Genomic DNA, 20,023 nt, shown 5'->3' with positions numbered 1-20,023 from the left:
TTTCCCCCGGAAAGCCAGTTTTTTTTCCCCTAACCAATCCTCTTAGAACTGGCCGCAAAGAAGCTCACAGCCAAAGTCTCACAACCAAAGAAACACATCCAGTGCAACCCCTTGGCCATGCGACCACCACAACACGCCCTAACCCTCCCTCTGACCACCAAACTGTCTTTCCACCTGGGGCCAATTTACATATAACCCGTTTCACTCTATTTTTTAAACTGTTTTAATATGCTGCTTCAAGTCCTCTTTTGGAAAGAAGTATGGTTTGTCGGTATCCTCCCTTTAGCTAAAATTCAAACTCTTCTACTTGTCAAGTTCTGTTCAAAGCCCACACTGGCATTATTTCATTTACTCCTTTACACACACCTAAGAAACACTACCCCACGTTGTTGGGGTACAAATGAATTGGGAAGGAGGAAGAAATGGGGGAGGATGAGGGCAAGATAAATAGGCGGTCCCTCTGTCCCCTTATACTCAGGATACCTAGGCAGAAAAACGGCCAAAGATGCTGAGGCAAGAAATGGGTCCCAGGACCCACGCTGTCCACAGGTGGCCACAGAGGGGGCAGAAGCCCACCATCCAGGTCTCAGAGGAAGGAAGGGAAGGATGAGGAATCACAAGGGCTCCTGCTCAGCCTCTGGGTCAAAAAATAGGTCCTCCCCTGTCTTTTCTGACCCAGAACAGCCACGTAGGCATCACAAGGACACAGCTAGGAGGTCGAGGCCTGGCTTCCCCATCACATCTGTGACAGTGTGAAACCTGCAAGTCACATGGTGAGGAACCAGGCCCTGCAAGGTGCTGGTGATGAGGAGGGTCCGAGGTGTCCCTCTTCTGGGGTCAACCAAGGTGTTGCCAAAGAAAATTCGAAATTCACTGGGTTGACGCAAACTTACTGAGCACCTACAAGGTCCAAGAGCTGCTCTTGGCACTGTGGGTAAAGACAGAATAGAGAAAACCAAAGTCGCTGCCTGCAGGAGGCAGGGCCTCCTCCCTAGGAGGGAAGAAACACCAACCAACATGGAACAGATGGGACGACGAAACACGCTGGGAGGAAAGCCAGGTGGGTGCAAAGACAGGTGGTGGGAGGGTGTCATTTTGTGGGCTGTGCTGGGAAGGCCTCTCTGGGGGCCCCAGGGGAGACAGGGAGCCAGTATGCTGCTGGATGGGGGGGCACACTCCATGTGGCACAGGGCACAGGCAAAGGCCCTGGGGCAGGCGCAAGCCAGGCCCCACGAGGAGGCAGGGTGCGCCAGGGAGGGCCACGTGGCCCGGCCCCCAGCGAGCTTGGAGACGCGAGGATTGGATGACAACTCCAGTGCCCACCAGGCAAGCGCCCCGGGCACACAGCCTTGCTGGTGTCACAGAATGACTCTCCGGGAAGTGGTCTCCCAGTCCCTTCTACAGGCCTTTAACTGGGCTCAGAGAGAAGATGTAAAGTCACAGCTGGCGTCCAAATCTGTCCAGTTCCGATCTGTGCATTCGACCCCAGGAACCAGTGGTAATCACCACCACTCACTTGCAGCGATTAAGAACTACTATTTCATCAAAATATCACAGTGATATTAAGGCAGAAGAACCTGAGACGTCATGAAATAAGCTGTGCAACCATGCACCTTTCCATGTCAGAGCCAGGATGGAAGCCAAGGCATCCTCCAGCACAGGAGGAGACCCCGGCCCCATGGGACATGGTATGCTGTGTCCAGAACCAGGGCCGCTGATGCTAGGGAAGACAGAAGGCAAAAGGAGAAAAGGGCAGCAGAGGATGAGATGGTTGGATAGTATCACCAAGTCAGTGGACATGAACTTGGGCAAACTTTGGAAGATAGTGAGGGACTGGGAGGCCTGGTGTGCTGCAGTCCATGGGGTCACAGAGTGTCGGACACAACTGAGCAACTGAACATCAACCACACAAGCATCTACTGAGCGCCTGCCTGCTGGCTAAAAGGGGTCTTCCCAAGGAGAGAGCCAGGCTCCCAACTTACCTAAGGGAGGAGTGTCCTTAACAGAGCATTTCTTAACGGAGGACAGACACACACAGTCACACATGCCCAGGAGGAGACAGTCTGTCTGACTGCATGCTGAACGTGACCAGGTAACGAGGGCCCTGGTTCTCAGCCTTGTACCAGGGTCTAGCCTCTCCGAGCCTTTCCCTTGGGGGTGAACAGCACCCACTTTTCCACCTCCCTGGAGCGCTGTAACCTTCAGAGGAGAAACCAGGCAAGGCGGTGCTGAGTAAAGACGCTGCCTCTCACAGGCGGCAGCAGAGAGCACTAACAATTTAGAAGAACCTGACATGACACTAGATTTCACACTTTTATGGTAACTGAAAACACTGGTAAACCTGTAAAAATAAAAACAAGCCGGTAATCTAATTCTGTGACACCACAGCCATGGGGGGGAAAAAATCAAGACTTAATACATCATTGAAGACCAGCTGAGTGATATCTCTTTGGCTCTTATCTTCAAGAAACCCAGAGCAGAGGGCCTGGCTGCAGCCAGGTGCTGGAGACGCAGGCTCCAGAAGCTGCTCCTTCACTCCAAGGCTTGTGTGACACCTGAGTCTTCTTACGAGGACTTCTTCTGGAGGTCTCAGCTGCCCCATGCTTCTTATAGAAGCAGAGGACTGGATATGTTGTTGTTCATCATTGCAACATGAGCTTAGAAGAAGTGATATCTTTTTTTTTTTAAACAAACTATTTTATAAAGCAGTTTCAGGTTCACAGCAAAATCAGGAGGAAGGTACAGAGGTCCCCCCATCTACCAGCAGCCCCTGCTCACGCACAGCCTCCCTCATTACCAACACCCACCACCAGAGCCGGACGTTTATTACAAATGACGAACCCACACTGACACGTCACAATCCCCACTGTCACATCAGGCTTCACCCGTGGGGTTGCATCCCCTGTGTCTGGAAACCTGTACGACGACATGAATCCACCATGACAGGATCGCCACAGTTTCACTGCTCTAAACATCCTCTGTGCTCCGCCTGCTCATCTCCCTCCCCACCAAGCCCTGCTGAAATCTCTTGATCAAAGGGATCACGCCAGCCTTCTGATCTGCAGAGTGTGCCACGTGCCTGCCTGATTTACACGTGCCTTGGATATGGATATAAGTGGGATGAGAGCTCAGCAGGGCACATGTGCCTGGAGCAGACACACCAACGGCCAGGGTGCCTGGCACCCTGGACCCAGCAGGGCAGAAGACTCGGGCTCCGGGGCCCTTGGTCCCTCCCGTGCCAGGCTTCTCCTAGAGGGAGCGGCTCACGACCCACAGGCACAATCCTTATGCTGAGATGTGGGTGTCGCGCACCTGCCTGGCGTCACCAACCCCTTTACCTGGCCTCACCTGCAGACAGCGATCTGCTTGGGCCAGCAGCCTCTGAGCCAGCCTCCCTAAGGACGCTCTTCAGTGATGGGGCTGCACTATTTTGTTCCTCCCCCAAAATGTGAGCGCCTCTCCCTGAATAAGACGCAAGCCCAACTGAGAACACTTCACCCACGATCTCCCTCCTCATGGATGTTAAGGGCCATGTCTGAGCACAATGTCATCACACACCAGGGCTCTGGAGCTGACCCGTGTGGCTGGCCTGAAGCCTGACACCCAGAGCATCTCCCCACTCCCTCCTGCCCCAGCCCCTGGCAACCACCCTTCCACTCTCTGCGTCTCAGAGTTCGACCATTAGCTTCCTCACATAAGTGGAGTTACACAGTGTTTGTCCTTCTGGATCCAGCTCATCTTACTTAACGTAACGTCCTCCAGGGTCATCCACGCTGTCACCTGCGGTAGGAATGCCTTCCTTTTTAAGGCTGAACAACATTCCAAAGCATTGTTGTTTCATGGATTTCCTCGTGTTCACCACCACCCCCTCATCCTGATCTGATGAAACTCATCTATTCAGACCAGGATGAAAAAGACACCTCAACCAAGAAGCCCACCATGATTCCCCTACTCCGCAGCAAGCTGCAGAGCGTGCAACAGCTAACTGGCTCTGTCTCTTGCAATCACAACTTCGAGGCACACAGCATGCCATGCATCTGGGTCCCCAGAGCTCTCACACGCCAGGCGCTTGTGCATGTGTGTGCATGCTCAGACACTCAGTCATGTCTGACTCTCTGCGACCCCATGGACTATAGCCCACCAGGCTCCTCTGTCCACGGGATTATCCAGGCAAGAATACTGGAGTGGGCTGCCATTTCCTTCTCCAAGGGATCTTCCCGACCCAGGGATCAAACTCGTATCTCCTGCCCTAGCAGGTGCATTGTTTACCACCTGCGAGGCCCACCAGGCGCTTGGTCAAGATTTATGGAAAGTAAGGAACGCAGAGAGATGATTTCTACCTGAGCACAACACTACTGAAATGGAGAACAAAGGTACCAGCTGTCACGTGGCGGGCACGCCTTCGTCTGGTGACACATGGGCTGAAGCCTTGTTTCATTTCTCACCTGATGAGGATACTCAGAAACACAGAGCAGGGACCCACGTGGGACAAGTCAAGCTGCCTGCAGGGCCCCAAGTCACCTTCCAAACCCTAAGGACAAAGATTGTGGATACTGTCCTGCACAGGTCCAAGAGCTGGAGAGAGATAAAGGGCTTCAGCAGGGACCTGCCAGGGGCAAGAAGGTCAGGTGGAGGGGGCGGGGGCGGTGGTTCCAATAGCTTCCATTCCAATGACAGGAGCAGGACCCACGGAAGATTGCTATCACCAGACCCTGGGGCTGGGGAGATCTGTGTTCAAGCCCCAGCTCAGCCATCAAACTGCTGGGTAATCTGGAGGGGGTTTCTAGCTCCGAGAAATACAAAAGAGGAATTCCCTGCAGGATCTAAGAGTAAACTAAAGCTCCCTGGGGGTACTCCGCACCGCAGCAAATGCAAGGAGGTGGTTCAGGGTCCTAGCTTTCAGAGCACGATCTCTAGAGTCAAGGTCCCAGGTTCAAATTCTGCCTCTGTAGCTGGGTAACCTTGGGCAAGTTACCCACCCTCTCTGAGCACTGATTCCTTTATCTATAAATGGGATCTTTTCGGTCACTATCTCACACGAGCATTATAACAACTTGACGGCCAGCACATAGAAAGCATCCAGTAAATGTTACTGATCATAATGAGCGCCCGTCCCTCCCACGGCGGACGGGGACAAGGCAGCAGCGGCTGCCCAAGCGCGGCTGGACTCAGCCGAGCACATGTTCAGGAGTTACAGGGTTTACTGAGCTCCTGCAGACCTCAACCCTGGGAAATGAAAAGGAATTTTTTTAAGTGGGCTATGCCCTAGGGCAACAGACTAGATAATAGTCTTTTATGAGCCATCAAACCAGCTCAGCAGGGCAACATGGGAAATCAGACCTGGAGAGTGAGATGTCAGTTAGAGGGGACCGCAGAAGTGAGGTCGGGGCTCTGGGCTTTTAGGCATGGCATGACCAGGTGGCTCAGTGGTAAAGAATCCACCTGCCAACGTAGGAGATGCGGGTTCAATCCCTGGATTGGGAAGATCCCCTGGCGCAGGAAACGGCAACCCACTCCAGTATTCCTGCCTGGCAAATCACATGGACAGAGGAGCCTGACGGGCTACACTCCATGGGGTTGCAAAGAGTCAGACAAGACTTAGCAACTGACAACAAAAACAATGCGGGGATCCCGAATACTGCCACTAGGAATTATGCAGCTGAAACGTGTGCAGCCCGTGGGGGAAAGAAAACTGGAGGAGGAAGGGTTTCCCAGGAGGACCTAGAAAACATGGATGCCCTTGGGGCAAAGAAGAGCCACGACCAGCTGCAATGAGACATCTTGGCCACAAGTGCACTTTGCAGGGGCCACAATTGGTCCTGGCAGCCCACTCCAGTCTTCTTGCCTGGAGAATCCCATGGGCGGAGGAGCCGGGTGGGCTACAGTCCACGGGCTCGCAAAGAGTCGGACACGACTGAGCAACTTCACTTACAGCTGGTGTCACACAGAAGCCACAGAAGCAGGGGGATGAGCACCGCTGCTGAGCCACAACTTCCTCCCATCATAACACTTCCCTCCCTGGCCCTGCATGCTCTGTACCCCCAGACACAGGGCCTGTGTCAGCACCAACATCTAAATTTCAGAGGACACAAACATAGGTCCAGCAGGAGTCTGATATTGTAAATATTTCAAAGAAGAGTGTGCCCTTAGCATTCCCTAAGTTACCGTAACAGAACACTCCTGGTGATGGTGAAAAAGGCAACAGCCTGGAGGCGGGTATCCTCCCCCAGCCAACACCCACCCCACCTCAAAAAAAATCACTCTTGACAGGCTTCAACTTGACATGGGCATCCCAGGCGGCGCAGTGGTAAAGAATCCACCTGCCAATGCAGGAGACACAGAGACCCGGGTTCAATCCCTGGGTCAGAAAGATCCTCTGGAGAAGGAAATGGCAACCCACTCCAGTATTCTTGCCTGGAAAACTCCATGGACAGAGGAGACTGGTGGGCTCCAGTCTAAGGGGTCACAAAGAGTCAGACACAACTGAGCAAATGAGCACACACACACAGAGCTTTATATGCATTCACTCTGCTGACTTCTCTGGGATGGGTAACGCCAAGGTGCTGATTTCCCTGCCTCATGTAAACAATCTACTTTCTCCAAGCTCAGGGACACACTTCAGCAGAAGTGCTGCCTAGGTTGTAATTTTCTCTCCTCTCCAGGCACCCACATCCCATGATTTGTTTAGTCTCTACCATGGTGATTCCTTTTGTCTTTATTACCTGCCGCTGCACGTTTCAAGGGACAGCAGCACAGTCTTTCTGCAGCCTCTGCAGAGCCCGGCTGAGTCAGGGGCTCTCCCTCTTAAGGCTGAAGGGCAAAGAATGATTTATTGAGAAATCAGTTTCATGCTTGGCTTCGAAGAACTAAAGAGCAAATCCAGTCAAAAACACGGGAGAAGGTTAACCACGGGAAATCAGTCTGGGTTAAAGAGCATTTGAAATTACTGCAGAAAGGATGGCTGTTTAGTCGCTCAGTCGTGTCTGACTCTCTGTGACCTCATGGACTGTAGCCCACCAGGCTCCTCTGTCCATGGGATTCTCCAGGCAAGAACACTGGAATGGGTTGCCATTTCCTTCTCCAGGGCATCTTCCCAACCCAGGGATCAAACCCGCATCTCCTGCATTGGCAGGCGAACTCTTTAACCACCGAGCCACCTGGAAAGCGAAAAGGATGAACTGGTCCATAAGTGTTGCCGGGGAAGGGAACCATTTTGGGATTAAGAAACAAGACTTAAATCTCTGTTGTTACTATATATCAATATAAAGTTCAGAAAGTGTAATTTAAATATGTGAAATGCAGCAATAAAAACAGTATAAATATGGAAACAAACATTTACGCCATCTTGCAGCAACCGCGGCCCATCTCAATATGCAAGCAAAGAACAAGTCAATTAAGGAAATGATAGTTTTGTTTTTTTAACTTTTGTACCTTGAAGGCCATTCTGACAGAAAACTGGTCCACTGTGGAAACTAAGCTCTTCAAGGCAGCGAACAGGCAGAGCAGGAAGAACACAGGTTTTCTAATCAAGCCCCAGATCCCACCAGTCTCCTAGGCCCCTTCTCCCTCTCCATCCCCTCAGCTGGAAAAGAACTGGCACTGGTACAGCCGGCCTGGTGGGACAGGGTCGGGCGCAGCACCAGTTTTCCTGGGTCACAGCCCTGCCGTTCATTCTCAACCTGTCTGTCCTGCGGTCATACCACAGCAGCAGAACTGAGCCACAGGGATGCAGTCTGCGGGGCCACACAGCCTAAACCACTGACCATCAAGTCTTTACAGAAAAGATGAGAAGGTCCCCAGGAGCTCCTGGCCCCGCTCCCCACCACAGCCTTCTCCTACGCGGGCCCTCTGCAGTTAGTGTGCGGCCTGCCAGACACGGCGTCGATGGTGGGGCCCAATGGCTAGAACCCAGACTGTTCAGAGATGCAACACAGCCGGGACCCGCTGCTGTCTTAGACGCTGCAGATCCCTCTTGCCTCTTCACCGGTCCCCTCGGCTTCACCTCCATCCCTCTGGCAGGCCCGGCTCGGCCCCCTGCCCTACATCATCTTCTACCTACGATGGTTCCCCGGAGATGAGCCAGCAGAGGGCCTGGGCTGCACACGGGCTTGGCGCTTTGGGCATCCGCAGGTTGAAGATAGTGCTGAGACCAAGGGTGGCTGGGAGGATGGGAGCAGAGGTGCCTGGCCTGAGTGCAAACAGTTCTAAATTGCTCCACCAGGAATCACCTGCTGAGAGCTTAGCCGAGGACAGGGCGCTAGGCCCAGTTAGTCACCAGGTGCAGGGGCCTGGCCAGGGACACGTGAGATGCAAGCCCCGGACAGAGGCCCAAAGAGATAAAGCCAAAAAAGCCCCTCAGGGAGGGGCAAGACCACTCAACGCAGAGAGAAGGCCGAGTTTTGGCTAAGTGGCTAGCATCGGAGATGTTACCCATGCCCTGCAGACTGACAATGGGACACAGGGGAACCCAGACTCTGAACAGAGTCCCCATTGACAGGGTGAACTCACCACTGGCTGGCTTGGTCTCTGGCCGCACTAGTACTGCCAAGACAGCTCTCTGGGATCGGCCAGCAGAGACTGAGCCGCCCCAGGACTGAGGCAGGCAGGCAGGCACCCAGCAGCCAGGCCGCCAGGAGCCCCTATAACCTCCCTGCTGCGGTTCTCACCTGAGAGGTTCTGAGTTCCAGCCCAACAAGCCAAGGAGAGCTCGCGGCCCCTACTCTCCCTAAGCTCCACTGCACCTTGTCCATTCTCACCTCCATGAACGTTCCACCCATCAGGATGGACTCGCCCTTCTGCAGGCGTGGCTGGCAGAGCCTCCCCCACTCAAGCCTGTGGGGCCCCTGAAAGCAGGGACCCCTGGGCCCGGCACCCATGAGAGTGGGAGAACGAACCCAAGGCCGGATGAATAAGCCCGTCATTAATCAACAAGTGAGTGACTGACGCCCACTGCTGGAATCTGCCCCTCAGCTCCTGGAACCGAGCACAGGATGGGCCGGGCAGAAATGTCGAGCGCATTTAATAATAAGTTCAAGGCTTCACTTAGGGGAACTAACTACCAGTTCATGGCTGCAATTTCCTGCCCCAGTGACGGGGATTCAGACTCACTTTCTTCCAATAGGAGCCTCATGAATGGATACATAGGAAGGAAAAGATGGATTCTTAAATATCATGACCATGACCTAGAACTAGGTGAGCCTACAAAACCATTCCCCCGCCTCTATCGGCACACAAACCCCCGACTTGAAACAGACTAGCAGTGCAGGGGCCAGCCACCCATGGCCAAGCACCTGAAGGGAAACAAAGGCACTGCAGGGAACACCCCACTCACACAGGGAGGGTGGGCGTCAGAGGCTGCTGGAAACAGCGACTTTAAAGAGAGCCTTCCCACCCGCAGCCGACAAAGACCTTCCAGGAGGGAAACTGTCTTGAGACCAACTGATCTTTAATTCCCTTTTCAAGATTAAAGGGAGAAAACTGGATGGCTGTAGCTAGACATCTGGGCTCGTGCACACATGTGCAAGCATACGCACGCGCTCGCTCCCATATACATAGATCTGGGTAATAATTCTTTGGCTTTATATAGCATCTTTTTTCAAAGACCTCAAAGAGCCTTTACAAACACTCCCCTGGGGCCCGTACGTGGTGATATTTAAAGAGAGGGCTCATGAGGGCACATACACAGAAATAAACAGTGAGTGCTCTTCTGTAGATATATACTTAACCTACACCGCCATTCTCCAAACTTATAACCGCTTTTTATATCTTTTTCTGACTACCCACTCCCGTTCCCTTTATCTCTAAAAGAAAGGATGAACTATATTGAGCTCCAAAACATAACTTTTTAAGTCGATCTCAGGCCCATTCGAGCTCTTTGTTCTGTTTCTCCTTCCTGCCTCCCCTTTCCCCCTGCCCACCCAGAGTTTCTGTTTTGCAGTTGGTTATGATGAAAAATTAAAATGCCTCAGGATATGTTCCCAGTGTTCAGATGGCCAGTGGCTGCTATGCGTCATTTCCTGTATACCCAGCAAGGCGAAAAGCACTTGAATTACACAATCTCACTGAATTCTCACAACCTCACTGAGAAGCAAAGTGTACTACGCCCATTATATGCATGAGGAAACGGAGGCCCAGAGAAGTGAAGGGTCTTGCCCCGGGTCACAGAACCAAAAGGTGGAGGGGCAAGGACCCAGCCAGGTCAGGTCCCCTTGGGGGGCCTGTCCCCGAGCTGAGCTGGCAGCACCAGGCCTAGCCACCCCCTAGGACGGAGTGCACACCCTCAACACTCAACCAGCTCCCAGCGTACAGCCTCCAGCAACTCTCCCAACCTTCCTTTGCGCTCCCCAGGAAAATCAGGAATCTGATGAAATTCTGTCCCCTAAGCCCTTACCCCACCCCCACTTTAAAACAATTGTTTCTACATAATCTGGAAATGAAAAGAAAAGGTCTGAGGAACCCATGCAAACAGAATGAGAACTACAAGGAAATCACAAGAGATAAAAATGTATCTTGATAAAGTTTAATAACTTGATAAATTTTTGTGAACTTCTGCATGTGTGCAATGGTGGGTTTTCTCACTTGTCTGTGTGTGCAGTCTCACACACAAGTGCGTATGTACACACACACACAGTGTTTCTTTATAGTGACTTGGAAAGCAAGTTGTTTAGGCAGGGGTCCCCAAAGCAGACACAAGACCAACAAGTAATAGCAGTGGATGCTATAAGGGGCTCCGCGGGAAGTAGGGACCTTGGGTAGTGGACAGACGTGCTCAGTCAAGTGGCAGCCCTGCCTCCAGCCCACTGTCCCCCACGGGGATGCAGCCTGGCTCCAAGAAACCAGCAGCCATGTTCTTACACAAATCTGATTTTATGTATCTTTATATTCTTACATAAGTTTGACTTTATATGCTGTTAACAAAGTTTTTTTCCAGGCTGGCCCAAAAGATGACAGCTCTGGGACCCCACTTTGAGACCCCCAACCCGGAAGTTTGAGTTCCCGACCCATCATTTTGAAAATGTCAAGATGAGTATACACAACAGCGCACGGCCGTTTCTGAAAAGTCAGCCTTCCGTTCCACGTCAGAGAATGTCAGAAGCGTAGCGTCTGAGAGGGCGCTAATGGAGGCAAAGATCACCAGGAGACAGAGAGAATGGGCAGGGGCTGCACATACACCCCCCCAAAGGCAGTTCCCCAAGAACCTCAGAGTGGTTGACTTGGCGACCAAAAAGCGTCCAGGCACGCCTGCCCCCACCAGAAAGGCCCAGAAAAGAGAGCACCTGAGAACACATGAAACTGTCAGAAGGTTAGAAGGAAGAAAGGGGAAGAGGCGGATCTCCTTTATTGAATAATTTCATGCTTTTTAACACCTTTTTCTATACCAAGGAGTCAAAAGTCTACAGTCATTCTCTGAAAATTAAAGAAAAAGAAAACAGCTCTGATACATCATTTAGCTTTAAAGAGGTATTCGCCAAAAGAACTAAAATCAGAAACTAAAAAGAAGTTGCTGTTGGAGACCCCAGGCTAAAGGCAACTCAGCACAGCAGAAAGGGCAGCAGTTATTCCAAAGCTCCTACTGCGGGCCAGGCGTTGTCCAGAGAGCTTCACAGATGTTACCTCAATCACTCCCTGCAACAAGCACAGGCCATCACTGTTCCTGTTTCTCAGGTGCACAAACCAAGGCTCAGAGAGGCTGAACAATCTGCTCAGAGACGCACAGCTAGGAACCTGGGGCGTCTGCCAGGCCTAGAGCCGGTTCCTCACCGTGTAGCGGCAGAGCCAGCTTGGGCGGGGCGGGGGGCGGGGAGGTGGGAGAGGCAGGGGGACGCCTCTGTCCTTGGTCCTGAACAAGCACAGTTGGTTTCTCTGGGGAAGTTTGCAGAAGTTCCCCCTTGGGGGAAAGGGAGCTGATACCTATACCCCAACATTCAGACAATCCTTGTTAACTAATCTAGCCTTGCCCCGTCCATGGCACCGTGAGTGTTAATATCCCCCCAGAGAAGACACAGGGTTTCAGGGCGATGGGAACACCTGAAAGGGAAAAGTCAGTGGAGAGAAGACAGGGCCTCGGGGTCTAGGGCCCCTCTGTGTGTGGCAATTTTTCATCCACTACCAACCTTGAAGCATGGGTCTGACCTTGGCTGTACTAAAGGAACCGAGCTTCTTATTTCACAGAACTGGTGGTGTCAGCCCATGCTTTATAGGTGGAAAAAACAAGATGTGAAACGACTTTCCTAACAGCTGCTAGGGGGCCCAGGCCACGTGCCAGACACTGGGTGAAACTGTTCGTAAACCATCTCCTTAAGCCCTCCAAACAGCCCCACAAAGCAGGTACTTGGGTCAAATCTATTTTTATACATAAAGAAACAGACACAGAGATCAGAATAAAAGATATTTGACATCATGACCTCCCCCTAATCATACCTACCACTCTATATTCTTCCCCTCAGCCCCACAGTGGGATAGAAAGAGGAGGCCAGGGCCCCAAGGCAGCCTGTATTTTACCCCCTCCCCCCAAAAAATCAATGCTCAAGATTTTCATTAAAGAACCAAGCCTCAGAGGGTTTGGGCAGAGTCAGCTTGGCCAGAGGTCGCAGACATGTGCCTCCTCATCACTCCATTAGCAGCCCTCAGGAGGAGCCCTGGAGACCACCTGAGTCTGGGGGTCCAGGCAGCCTCAATGCCACAGGCACCCTGGGGGCTTCGGGTCTGGGGGCAACCACATTCCCATACTTAAGAGGTTTGAGCTGTTTTCTGCCACCTTTGACCAAAGGAATCACCCCTCACCTGCTGCACCTGGGAACCCACAGGAGGGGTCCCTGGCCACCACACCACACCTGCGGCCAGCAAGCTGGGAGACACAGAGGACGAGAAAACAGCATAAGCAGAGATGCGCCATGTGACGACAAGGAACAGATAAGGATGCCAGGTCCAAGGTCAGTCCAGCCGCAAGTTGGCAGGGTGCGTTCGGCACATCAACGCACTCTAGGTCAGAGACATTCGGCCTGTAAGATGAGGAGGTGAGACGAGCGGACCCTGCGGAACCCTCCCGGCTCCGAGACTCTGGGATCATCGGCGAGAGTCGATGAGCCTTCCTGCATGTTTCTGGCTCCCGCAAGCAGATGGGGAGCACCAGGCTTCCCCCACCGTCTGTTCTACCCGCTGGCTGCCTGCGTGTGGCCGAGCTGCCGACTGCAACCAGCACAAACAGGACCCTGACCTGTTTAAGGCCCTCGGGTCCGCCCAGGGCGCAGTTACACCAGCCCCCGCTGAGAGCAGGCTCACGCACAGCGTGGTGGTGGGGTTAACTGACAGCAAGGAAGACTAACTACATGTGAAATGTGCATAAATAATTGGGACATCCGCGGCAGAGCTTCCGTCTACCCTCAGGCAGTGGCATCGTGTGTGTGGGCAATTGTCAAACAGACCCAGGCACATAAAGTGCAATTAATTAGAAGCACACAGCTACGGAGAGGGCTCGGGTGGACCTCACGCCAGACGCAGTCACACCAACTCTATGCTGCCCTGCTCCACACTTGGACGCTTTGAGGCCTGCTGCACAGAACACCAGCTCCCTGTGGCCAAGGAGCGGGTTCCAGTCCCAGCTCTGCCACCGACCTCCTGTGCAGCCGTGGGCATGTCCGTCACCATCTCTGAACCTGCCTGCCCCCCTCTGAAATGGACATGATGGCAGCTCGTCCAGCTCCAAAGTTACAGAGGGGGAGGGGGCACGCGGAGCTCCGTCAGTGAAAGGTGAGCTGATGTCTGGCTGAGCCCCTCAAGCTGCCTCCTCAATCGTGAAAGGGAGGGAAGGGAGGCGGAACAATGCTCCCAAGTCTCACAGTGAAGACCAGAAAGGCGGAGTGACCACCCCGAGACACACAGCAGGACACGAGGGGCTGAGAAACGATGCACGTGACCGGGCTTTCCCGATGCCGAGGCCACCACGCTCTCCCTGGGCGTCCCACGTCCTCCACTGCAGCCCAGTGCCACGCACGCTCTCTCCAAGCACCCTGGTGGCTCAGGAGCAGAGGTGACCTCTAACCGGGGCAAGATATGACAGCCCCACCCCTGTCACACTGCTCTCAGTGCAGGTACGTGTGTGTGCTCAGTCACTCAGCTGTGTCCAATTCTTTGTGATCCTGAACTGTAGCCCCCCAGGCTCCTCTGTCCACGGGATTGTCCAGGCAAGAATACTGGAGTGGGTTGCCATTTCCTTCTTCAGGGGATCTTCCTGACCCAGGGATCAAACCTGTATCTCCTGCACTGGCAGGCAGATTCTTTACTGCTGAACTATCTGGGGAAGCCCTCAGTGCAGGTAAGGAGACTGCTAAGCTCAGAGCCACCCCACTTGAGGAGCAATATCACTGGAGACTGACCCAGCAGGGCCTTTCACAGTCAGGATTTAACACTTCACTCCAACGACACCTTGAAAACCCAGCTCAGCTGTCCTTTCCCGAAGGAAGCCTTCTGGACTCCATCAAATGAAGCCAATTCCTCTCCTTGGGGTGCCCAAGGGCCTCAGCCTTACCTTTCACAACCTCCCCTGCGACATGGCGAGTTCTGTGTGAGCAGGAATGAGCCTGTCACCTCAGACTTTCCCTCCACCCACAGCCTGGCGCTGTGCCTGCAGGTGGAGGGACCACGTGGCTCAGCTCTGCTTGCAGGGTCAGGTGGGCTCACGGAAAGGTTTCTATTTTCCTGGTAAAGGGAAGAAACGGCAGGGGCTACCCCTTCTCCCTTGCTTCCTGCTTGACAACAGGTGTTGTCACCAGAACAGGAGCAACCATCTTGCAAACATGAGGCAACCAAAACTAGGATGAAAACTAACAACCGAAGAGGCTGGGGCAAGAAAGAACCTGAATCCTTGGCAGCACTGCGCTGCAGAATCAGGCCAGCAACCCCTCCCCTCCCATTTCACATTCTAGAGGAAAATGAATGCCTGCTTAAGCCGCTGTTCCTGGGTTTTCAATTACTTGCAGCTGAGAGCGTTCCTCACTGACTTCCCGCCTCCACACAGCACCCCTTTTGGGCCCACCTGGACCTGAGCAGTGACGTGGACCCTCTTTGTCCCTGAAGGCCTCCCTGGGACCACCCCACACAGAGTCTAGACCCCACGCTGAACCAGGTTACCTGTCGTCCCCAAGCCTCAGCATCCCCAGCTGCCACAGTGGGGTCATACTACGCACGCACGCCATGGGTTGGTCCTGGAGAGTCAACGAGATAAAATACTTTGACAGGGTGTGACAACCTATCACACACGGAAGTCCTCACAGACTTCCCTGGAGGCAGTGCAGCCAAAAAAACAGCCCCGCCTGGTGGTCAGGTGAGCTTACGCACCTGGCTCTGTCTGGTACCTGCTGTTTTACCGCAGGCAAATGAATTAACCTCTCTGAACCCATTTCCTCACCTGACCTCCACGGGCTGTTGTGGGGATTAGTGAAGGATGAAGAGAAAGCACCAGGCTCGGGGAAGGGGCAGGAAAGCTGGTCTCCTCCCTGCCTCCTATCCCGCCTGCCCCCCTCCTCAGGGCAGAATCACCTCACAGTGTAACCCAGTGGGGACCTATGGGGCCTTCCCAGGCGCGCCAGCCCCCCACCCCGCCACCCCATTGTGTCCTTTTGCCTCTTGCTTGCAGAAAAACTTAAGCCTCCCGGGCCTTCTCTGATAATCAGAGAAGTGGAAAAAAAAAAATGCAGGGAAAAAGAAAACAGTCAAGCAAGACAATATAATAAGTTTAGCGATTAAACAAAAGTCAAGGACCTTTAGTTCCTTCTCAAGGGCCAGAGATAATATTCTGAGCCAAATCCTGTGAACTGTTTTGCACAGACTGAAACCCCCACCAGGTGGAAGAAGTTAACTGCATGATGACCACAAGCCCATAGACCCCAGGCGGGTTGGAACCAGAAGGGTCAGGCTGTCTCCCGATGACCCCACTACCAACCAATCAGAAGAACAGCTAGTCACGTGCCTCCCCCTCTACGCTGAAAGTCACCATCAGGGCTTCTGAGCACTGCCTGCCTGGTCTCCTTGCTTGTCCCTGCACTAAATGCGGCATTTTCCTTCACCACAACCCGGTGTCAGTAGAAAGCCTTGACTGCACACAGATGAGCGGACCCAAGTTTGGTTCGGTACCAACAGCAAACACTCCAAAGGAAGCCAACACTGCCACCTTGGCTTTATTAGTGAAGCCAAGTCTGTGCAGCCAACTTCCTCTCAACCCCCTTCCCCAGCCCGGGCCAAAGTCTGGAAGGAAAAGCGCTGCCCCAGGTAAACAGGCTGAAAACCTCCTTCCAGCAGAAACGGTCACCCTGGACTCAGCTGGGGCTTCACACCTCACAGAATACCGTCCGGGAGAATGAGCCCCCGTCTTCTGTGCTGAATCCTGGCCCTTGGAGATTTAAAAAGCCGCAGAGAGCAGGCCCTCCAGCTTTCAGATGGTGCAGCCGGGCTCAGAACTCGTACCTGGAGGCGGAGTGAGGAAAGATGATGGTGTTCTCCGGGTGCTCCTGGGGGTGAGGGTTACAACTCCTGGGCTGCATCGACTCCCCCCCGGAGACGCTAAACCCCCCGCAAAAACCAACGGAGGAAGGAAGGGTGGGAGGCGGAGGCCAGAGAGAGCCAGTAACAGGCCTCCTGATGGGAACACAGAGCAAGAGCCCAGACGCTGGAAGCAGCAGCAGGCAGGCACCCTAATCCCACCTGCAGGGCACCCCTCGAGAGGAAAGAGGAGCCCCCAACGTCACACGGCGGGGGCCACACAGAGAACCAGGCTCGGCCTGAGCCCACAGCACATGACCTTCTGGCTCAGGCCCCAGTTCACCTGCCCAGGCCGCTCCTGGTGCCACAGGGAGGAGGGGAGGGGCAGAAACCCCAGCGGCTGGGGCGTGGGAGTCCCGCGCTCCCACTAGCTGGGTGAAATCCTCACTACTGATGCCGGGAAGGGTAAGGGAAGCTCGTGGGGGGGCGTGGCCAGGTGAAGCTGTGAAATTGGAGGTGATGAAGTAAGGGGCCTCAGCTGGGCAGAGGGTGGGGAGGAGAACTTCCAAACAGAAAGAAGGGTCTGCCTGGCATCCCGAAGGGCCGTGTGGCAGGACAGAGATCAATGTGGTGGGGGTGGGCAGAAAGGCCACGCAGGTGTTAAAGGCCATGACAGGAATTTGCTTTTGCCCCAAGTGCAGAAAAAGGTCACTGCGGGGATCCGGGAGTGAGGGGAGGTTGGGGGTGGAGGTGGACTTCCCCCTTTCCATCCGCCCAGGCAAACCGCCGTCCCCTCAAGAGGACGAACGTGCTGTGGACGATGCTTCAGTATCTCTTTCCAGGCATCCCTGCACATATTCCAATTATTTAAACCCTGGGGAAAATGCTCTTTTCTACTCCTAATCAAGTTTACTCTCCCAGGCTGCCAGCCTGTTTTCCAGGGGCTCGGGGCCTGTGTCTAACAGGCCTCGGGGGAGATGACGGTGGGCCAACGCTAAGCCCTGCAGACGCCAGGGAGTTAAGCCGGCCAGCCCACACAGCTGCCCCTCACCGGGACCCCCTCCCCTCCTCATCTTCATCCTTGTGGTGGGGCACCCTGTAAGCTTGCCTCTGGGCTCCTCACAGCTTACAGTCTGAGGCATCTGCGTAAAACCCACTCATCTGGAGACAAGAAGAAAACCTTGCCAAGTTCCACCTTGGGAGCTAGAAAATTAGTCTTTAATCAGACGAATACACAGGCACCACGGTGGGTGGCAAGAGATATTAAATTGGGGAGGGTGGGCTGCTGAACCCCGTGAGGGCCAGGCCTGACTGAGCAGAAGTAAACAAATAACATGTCCACCCCTCTCCTGCCTCGGGAACGCTGTTGGAGGGCCGAACGCCCCCCGAGCAGAGAGTCACCTGAGACAGACGAGCCAAGGCTGAGGAACGTCTCGGGAACCCTGTCGGAGGGCCCGAACGTCCCCCAAGCAGAGACACAGCAAGAGAGTCACCTGAGACAGACGAGCCGAGGCTGAGGAACGGCCCGCCAGCTCAGAGCCCGAGCCTCACCTCCAACGCTGACCCCTGCAAACGCCACGCTCGCTGTGCCCTGCGAGGAAAGTGGGCAGGTGGGTTCACTCCATTTTAAAGACGAGGCAATCGGAAGCTAGAGAGGTTAACGCCGGGTTCTGTACGGATTTTCCTGTCTTTCTCACAAGAGCTTTCTAGAGCGGGTGCTGCCTCTGAGCTGGACAGCTTCCTGCCGCCATGGCCCCGTGGCATGATAACAGGGCCCCACGCGCAGTCAGTCAGGACCAGGGGAGTAGTCAGGCCACCACGTGGCGTGGCGAACAGGGCACAGGCCTCAGGGTTGAGCCTGTGTCGAGTCCCTGTCCCAGCAAGCACCAGCTGGGTAACTCTGAGGAGCCAAACTGACCTCTCTGGTCCCCAGCGGTGGCCTCTGGGCACAGGGGTATGACCACCCAACTCACAGGGCTGCCAGGGGAACTGAGTGAGTTCAGGCCAGAAGAGCTCCTGCCGCACAGTGCCCACATACAACAGTAGGGGCCCCACAAGTCTGGACGCCTCTAACCCTCTCCTAAAAGGAGAGAGGACTTCCCTGGGGGATCCAGTGGTTAAGAACCCGGCTTCCAATGCAGGGACGTGGGTTCAAACCCTGGTTGGGGAACTAAGATCCCAGGCCGCAACTAGAGAAAGTCCCTGTGCTGCAGTGAAGACCCAGGGCAGCCAAAAATTTTAAAATAAAATAAAATTTAAAAAGAAAAGACACTGCACCTCCAACACTCGAAGGGTTAAAAGGCTGGAGCCAGAGCCAGCATCCAGGGGCTCCCAGCTCTCCAGGGTCAGGTCTTCCTGCTTCGCGGAAGTCACCAAGTGTATTTCCCCAGGGCCTGGCACAGCACTTTCCTTGAAGAGGCACCGGAACGGGAAACCTGGCCTGACAGCCAGGTGGCATCCTCTTCCAACCTTGCTCCGACCCCTTCCTCATCTCCCTCGGTGCTTCTCAAAGAACATCAGGGAAGGTTAGGAAAAGTCAGCTTCCTCTGCCACCAGGAGGGCTTCTCATGCACCGCGGATTGTCCAGGAAGAACCTCTCCTCCAATGCCAGGCCCGTCTGCCTTCTCGGTTGGACTGGCATAATTATCCTCTTTAGGACTTCCAACAGCAATTGATACATCAACAGGAAATCTCTTTGCCTCAACACTGACCTTTCCCTTTTTCCTGTGCTTTTCTAGCAATTCTTAATACATATTTACGTCTCAATCTGGGGCTGTCAATCAATCCGTGGCCATAAAAAAAAAAAAAAAGCCCATGGCCAAAGTCATGTCATAGCTTCGCCGGTAAGTATCTCATTCTGTCATTGAAAACCAGCTCTGTGGTCTCTCCAGGCTGCAGTTTTTCACACATAAGATGGACAAGAGAACAAATTCCCCCAGATCTTGGGGAAGATGCGCAAGCGCGCGGCTCAGGGCAGAGTCCTGCTGCAGGTGGGCAGTCCATGCGCTGACACCTACCCATCACCCATTAATCACCTTGATTCTGTTCTGTTCACTCGACCAGCAGTGATGAATCACTCACGAAGGGCCAGGCACCAGGCACAACGCTGCCAACACACAGAGGAGGAAAGAAGAGACGACACCTGAGCCAGCCCCCTGCCCTCCAGGAGCTTGCAGATTTGTGGGGGCAGCTGCCAGGCTAACAGTGGGCAGTGAGCTGAGTGATGGAGGCCAGCAAAGACTGCAGAGGCCCCCAAAAGCCTGTGGGTGAAGAGGCCCAAGGAGCCCTTCCTTGGAGGAAAGATGCTTGCACAGAGGCTTGGAGTGAGGAGGGGTCACCCCCAAATTGAGCAAGACCCCCACAACAGAGGAAACTGCTTCTGTCAGGAAGGGCACACTCAGCTCCCTGGGGACCCCTGGATGAGGCTGGAAGGAGTGTAGTAATGGCCTTCTACAAGGACTCGGCTACACAGACACGCCCAAGGACCGCAAAGGTTTGGGTTTTAACACTGAGGTCAAATGTACTGATTTATTGATGCTGTTTCTAA

The 20,023-nt window shown here is 53.9% G+C and overlaps 1 protein-coding gene across 1 annotated transcript in view; it reads right to left on the bottom strand.

Moving 5' to 3' along the window:
* SNX29 (sorting nexin 29) overlaps positions 1 to 20,023 on the bottom strand; it is a 595,061-nt gene that overhangs the window by 455,782 nt on the left and 119,256 nt on the right. The window lies entirely within an intron of this gene.

Source organism: Oryx dammah, unplaced genomic scaffold, assembly GCF_014754425.2.
Source record: "Oryx dammah isolate SB20612 unplaced genomic scaffold, SCBI_Odam_1.1 HiC_scaffold_2, whole genome shotgun sequence".
Lineage (NCBI taxonomy): Eukaryota > Metazoa > Chordata > Mammalia > Artiodactyla > Bovidae > Oryx > Oryx dammah.
This window is presented reverse-complemented; position numbering and strand designations above follow the sequence as displayed.